Genomic DNA, 6,027 nt, shown 5'->3' with positions numbered 1-6,027 from the left:
AACTTTCAGGATTCAGTGTCTCCAACAAACTATTTCCCGTCTGCATATTTAAACGACCCAAATGGTCCCAGTCGGTCCGAGTCAGTCAAACGACATCAAGAACAGACTTAACCTGTACCACGTCACATGCAGGTGCCGCACACCAGACACGCAGTCAAATAAAGTACAAAAAATAAATATAACAGTGTTGAAAACACAGATTGATCACCATGCTGTGCGCGTGCATCTGTTGTTTTTATTTGATATTTTTTCTTTATTTGGTGGCGTGTCATATCAAACAAAAACAACAGACACACACACGCACGCACAGCAGCGTGGTGATCGGTGAAACACTGTTTTATTTTTTAAATTTTATTCTTACTCGGCCGCGTGTCAGGAGTGCGGCACCTGCGTGTGATGGGTTACAGGTTAAGTCTGTTCTTGACACCGTTTGGCTGACTCGGACCTACTGGGACCATGTGGGTCGTTTAAATATTTAGACGGGAAATAGGTTGTTGGAGACACTGAATGCTGAAAGTTGCCATTTGCCAAAACCTTCGTCATAAGAAAAATAAAATTAGATTTTTTTCAGATTCACAACTGAAGTACCTGTGGACACCAACATTTTCTTTTTGCTGATTTCTCACAGTGGAGTCTTGAGATACTCCATATTAAAACATTTAAGAGTTGGACATGTACATCCCAAAGTTCTGAGAAGGTCAAATTAGGTCCACCCCAAAAGGTTATAGTGCATTTTAGGTTAATCCTGAATTTTCACCCAATATCCCATACTTTTTGTGATTATCGTGTACTGAAATAATGATGATCTCATCTACAATTTACAATCTAAAATCTACAATTTATTCCCTAATCTGGTCCTGTTGAGTTGAGCACAAAGCTAATATTGTCCAATGGCAGCAGGTTAATTCTACCTTCTGCCATCTATATGTCACTGGCATAGAGGGGGGTAAAAAACACATTATTTGAAGTAAATGAATATTTTCAGAGCAATGAAGTACATTTGGATCATTAATGTGTCGTGGCAAAGAGGTTGAGAATCACTGGCCAACACCACAAGTAATGACGGCTGAGCCCCTCTCATACCCTATCCATCCCTCACTTCGACACACACACACACATAAACACCCACACACATACACACACGCTGTTTACATTACGTCATGCCTTTCCTGGGCTCCAGCGGCCTTAAAGTTTTAAGGTTTTTATGTTACGTCCGAGGCTTAGTCCAATCTGGAAAGCTTCGACGGAATCCAAAGGTTGTGAGCACAAACGCATTGCAGAGCAATCAGTAGGTACCAGTAGCACTAGTTCATCCGTAGACGGCAGGTGTGCAAAGCACAAGGAAGAGAGAAACCAAAATTCTTCCTAATTTCTAGCAGGTAATATAGTCCTTGATGGGGTGGAGAAAGCGGAGGGGAAAAGCACAGCCTTGAGAAATATTTGGTAGCACTTTTGAGTGGGCCTTGCCTGAAGTTGGTTATGATGTGATTCAGGATGCGGCGTTCAATTATTCAAAGGAGCGAATTACTCGTCAAAATACTGGAAAGCTCAGGGACCAAGAGGAACAATTGAGAGTATTCTAACTTCCTGGGGAACCAAACACAAAACTTGCTGTTATATTGTCAACGTGCATATCTTTATTGTTATTGCTATTTGCAGAAAGTATTTCTTGAAAAAAATGTGTTTAAAACAGTGCGTCCACTCATTTATGGGGGCCGTCATTTTTAAGTCACTCTCGAGATTGCAAATTTGCCAGAATGTGACGTGTATGCGTTTTCCTGTCCGCTTTATTTAATAAAAGCATAGAGTTAGGAAGTATTCAGCAACAAAAAGCTATATTAGCGATTTCATGACATGTACAAAAGCTACATCGGAAGACGATGATCATCGGTGCCGTGCAGTGAGGTTCATGTCTGGTGAGGCACCGATATTAGTCAGATTTACAAATACAAATTTATTGTACCACAGCCATACTGAGGGAGGCAGTCACCACAGTGTGGAGGCAGAATGCTGTCTGCATCACCTCACACTTTATCTGCTGTTTTATGCCATCATCAAAACTAAATAGAGTTTTGTCGTTCCTGGCAAAATATGTCGGGGCCAATCGCAACAGCAAATAAGGTGATAATGGGGCTAAAATCTTGTAGCCTGATCCAGCCAGAAGGAAGCTCACAGTGTTAACATGCTTTAATACAGTTGCACAACGAGGCAATATGACCTGAGCTAAGCATACTAGTGACTGTTTGGGAGGCAGCTGGGATTCCGCCGGCGCCGATAGTGACTGTATGGGGCTTGTCGTTGCTGAGGCCTTGTTTACACGAAGCCGGGGTTTTTGCAAACGGCGGATATTAGCCTTCGGTTAGCCCTATCATCCACACGTCCCCGGAGTTTTTTCAGTGAAACCGCAAAACTCCGACCACAGTGGAGATTTGCGGATATCTCTGGATTCGCGTCTGGCTGTGGACAGTCATACCCGGAGATTTACGTCGTCACTATGCGACAAAAATGCTTTGACGTCACTTGCGCGACGTTTTCATGCGAGTCAACATGGATTCCCGCGGCGCTGCGTTGGTTATAGCCATTCTCGAGGTGCATTTTGCCTACTTATTTGTCCACAACCAACCACTGCTTCTTGTTGAAAGCTTTAAAAGCAATTCTGACCTATTGTCGGTCCTCCCGAACGCGTTTGGCGCCGTGTTTTCGGTTTCGTAAAAGTGACGTCAAAGGACGGAAGTTCCTTCTAAATGGACAGTATTTGGCTAACTACTGCCACCTAGAGGCTTGGCATGCGTTTGAAAATGCACTTCCGCGGTTTCGTGTGGATGCGTTTTTTTACGTGTATTCCAACGCAGGCGTGGGGGAGGACAAACGGTTGTTAAAAACACCCGGCTACGTGTAGACAAGGCCTTAGTCAATAAATCTGTATAATAAGATGGAAATGACCGATACATGTCACATTCTCACATGTTTGCAAGGATGAGAGTGAACAGACCAAAACATGCCAGCCTCTGGAAATTAGTAAATCTGATGTTGACAAATATTTAAGTAAAAAGCGGCTGCTGAAGACGATATGCACATTTGAAATAAAACAGAAAGTTTCGACACCTTCGGTTAAACTTGTCCTTTAAAAAAGAACAAATGGCACACTTTTTTTTTGCATTACTCCTTAACACTGGCACCAAGCATTTTCACCTCAGACCCGACTCTTCTTTGCATCGTGTCCGGCGTGACATGGATTGAACACTGTCGCCACTGCTGTCTGTAAATGAGCTGTTTTACTTTGTTGAGCCTGTCCTGCACTCTGCCTGCTTACGAGTTGCATGCTGAAAAAAGCAGGGGGGAAAAAACAAACAATGTTGAATTGTACCTATATTAATGTTTTTATTTTCTATTGTTGTTGGTTGTTTCTTTTGCCAGTGTGTTGCTTTATTTCTCTGTTGAACAAAAGGCCAGTTTCGAGTCGGCTACGCAAAGAGGACTGAACGGCTCGAGTCTTTAAAAGTGGGCACGGCGCGCTAGCTCGACTCACTCACCTCATCGACATCATCTCGTCCTTGCCCTGTGCTCATATAGCGTCGGCTTGGGTTTTGCCAAAGCTGCCGCCGTGCTGCGGTGTTCAAGTCACATCTGGTCACTCCTCCATCGATAAATACTCGCTCTTCTATCTGTGCTCAAATGTAAGAAAAATAAGAAGGGGGGAAAATGAGAGCGGCACAAATGAGACGACACCCTGGACAATGATTCCATTTGACCAAATATCCCCAGCAAAGCGTGTGATTATATTGTATGTTGATGCAATGTGTATGTACATTACAAAAGAGAAAGAATAATAAATATATCATCAGTGTCAAGAAATCTATCTTTTTCTATGATGTTTAATTGTGTTTTGGAATGAGTAATCTTGTGACTCAAACAGCTGCAATGTAAAAAAAAAAAAGAAAAAAAATATCCCGTGTGTTAATTGTTGTTTTTCTTAAAACCGTGAAACTCGGGCAACGCCCATCTACCCGGACGGATGGACGGACGGCCCCGCCCACTCCAGTCAGTCAGTGTGGCGGCAGCTCATGTTTTGTGTTTGCTCTTCTAGACTACAGGGTCTTGTACTCCAGCAGCGTGTGATTCAAGTGCTAAGTGCAAAAGATTGTAATGTTTTATATCAAGATTACTATTCATGAAATGTCAGTCAAGTTTATACTTTTGTAATAAAGTGGCACTTTAAAAACAGATGCTTTATCTCATAGTCTCGCTTATTAAAAGAAAAAGTTAAGGTATAAGGAGAAAAAAGCTTCAAGAGTACAATTGGAATTTTGGATGCGAAATGCTTCATGTCGACCGTGATTTCAATTAAAAATCCACAAATACTGGAGAGGAGTGGTTCTCAAACTTCTTACACCACCTTCGGCCTAAGTGTTCATCAAAAACAAGATAGAGGTCGTATTCCTGAAATAACTTGTTGTAGCATTATGCAGTTCAAACATTAACACTGCACGTAAATATAGAGAAAAAAACTGTACTTAAATAATGATTCAATGAAAATGTCTTACATATTAAAGTTACGGTATATGAAAATTGTGCCAAAAATAAATATTTAAAAACAAACTGTTCCATTGAACTTAAATACAACTGAACTGAACTTTGGCAATGATTTATTCATGTGCCACTAGTGGTAATCATAGCCAACTTTGAGAATCACTGCTTTAGTGAATTTGTCTCAGGTAGTGACCCAGACTCGACGCAGTGTCTCAATTTGTTCACACTGCAGGTCAATTCCGATTTCTTTGCCGGGTGTATCCGATATTTTCATATCAACGTGAACTATAGAATTGAGGGTTTTTTTTTCCCAGATCCGACCCATGCAGATCTCATTGGTATGTGGAGAGAAATCTGATGTAATTGCAACATCCTTATAGCCCCTCTCTCCTCAAAACATTGATATTTGACACCATATTTGAATGAAATCGAGGTGCGAGGATCGAGCATCAAGGAGGTTCCTCGAGCTAGTTTTTCTACGCTGAAATAAAATGCTGTGCATCATTTGCTCAATTTCATTTCGTCAAGTGGTTGCACGGAATATAATCATGCGATACATTTTTAAGTACATCTACTTAAAAAGTACATCTACTTAAAAATGTATCTGGATACAGATTATTTTATTTTGTCCAACCAGCTGACGAAATATAATTGATGAATTCAACCATTATTTTTTTCCAGTGAGGTTCCTCGTATCTGACGTCTGAAAACGGCCAGTACCCATTGAATTGGAAGTGACGCAGGACTTCAAATTAAATAGTTATGATCCATATTGGGGTCATTCCTTGATTATTTTAGTTTGAATATACATATTTTGCTGAGTGACTGTTCTACATTGAGCAGTAGTTGATTACAAAATTACTTGATTACATTGGTTATGACACTGAACCAACTACCTCAGGGATTTCAAACTCATTTTTGTTGTGGGCTACATCAGTTTACCTCAGAGGGCCATTGGGACTGTGAAACCATAGAAATGTATAATCACTTCATATTACATATACAATGCAAATTGATGGATACAATCAGAAGTGTTTAAATATTATTCCATTCATTTTAAAAGGGGACCTGATAACCCAAAAAATGTTTCAATCTTAAGACAATTTGAAATGTTGATTTTTAATTTTTATTTTTTGCAAAAACAAATAAAGTTGACATATGTGATTTGCTTTTGCGGGCCACATTAAATGATGTGGCAGGCCGCATTTGGCCCCCAGGCCAAGAGTCTGACACCTGTGAATTACGTGTTTCTAAGATTTGTAGGAATTAGGCTGCTATTTCCTAACTATATTTGACCACATAAAGGAAATAAAAACGTTTTCATGGTGCAGTTTTTTGCATTCAACGTAATGTAGCGTGACCAAGCGTCCTCCTTTGCCTGGACATGTACACTTGCTTACACCCTGTCCGGCTGCGTGGGGTTTCATAAATTATTTCATTGTTTTTCACGGGCCAATTAGCATGCGTTTAATTTGACTGACGTTTTGCACGACAAAT

Source organism: Filicampus tigris, chromosome 1 (genome assembly GCF_054856515.1).
Source record: "Filicampus tigris isolate MCC_2025a chromosome 1, RoL_Ftig_1.0, whole genome shotgun sequence".
In the NCBI taxonomy this organism is placed as follows: Eukaryota; Metazoa; Chordata; class Actinopteri; order Syngnathiformes; family Syngnathidae; genus Filicampus; species Filicampus tigris.
The sequence above is the reverse complement of the archived record's forward strand: the minus strand, read 5'-3'. Positions refer to the sequence as shown.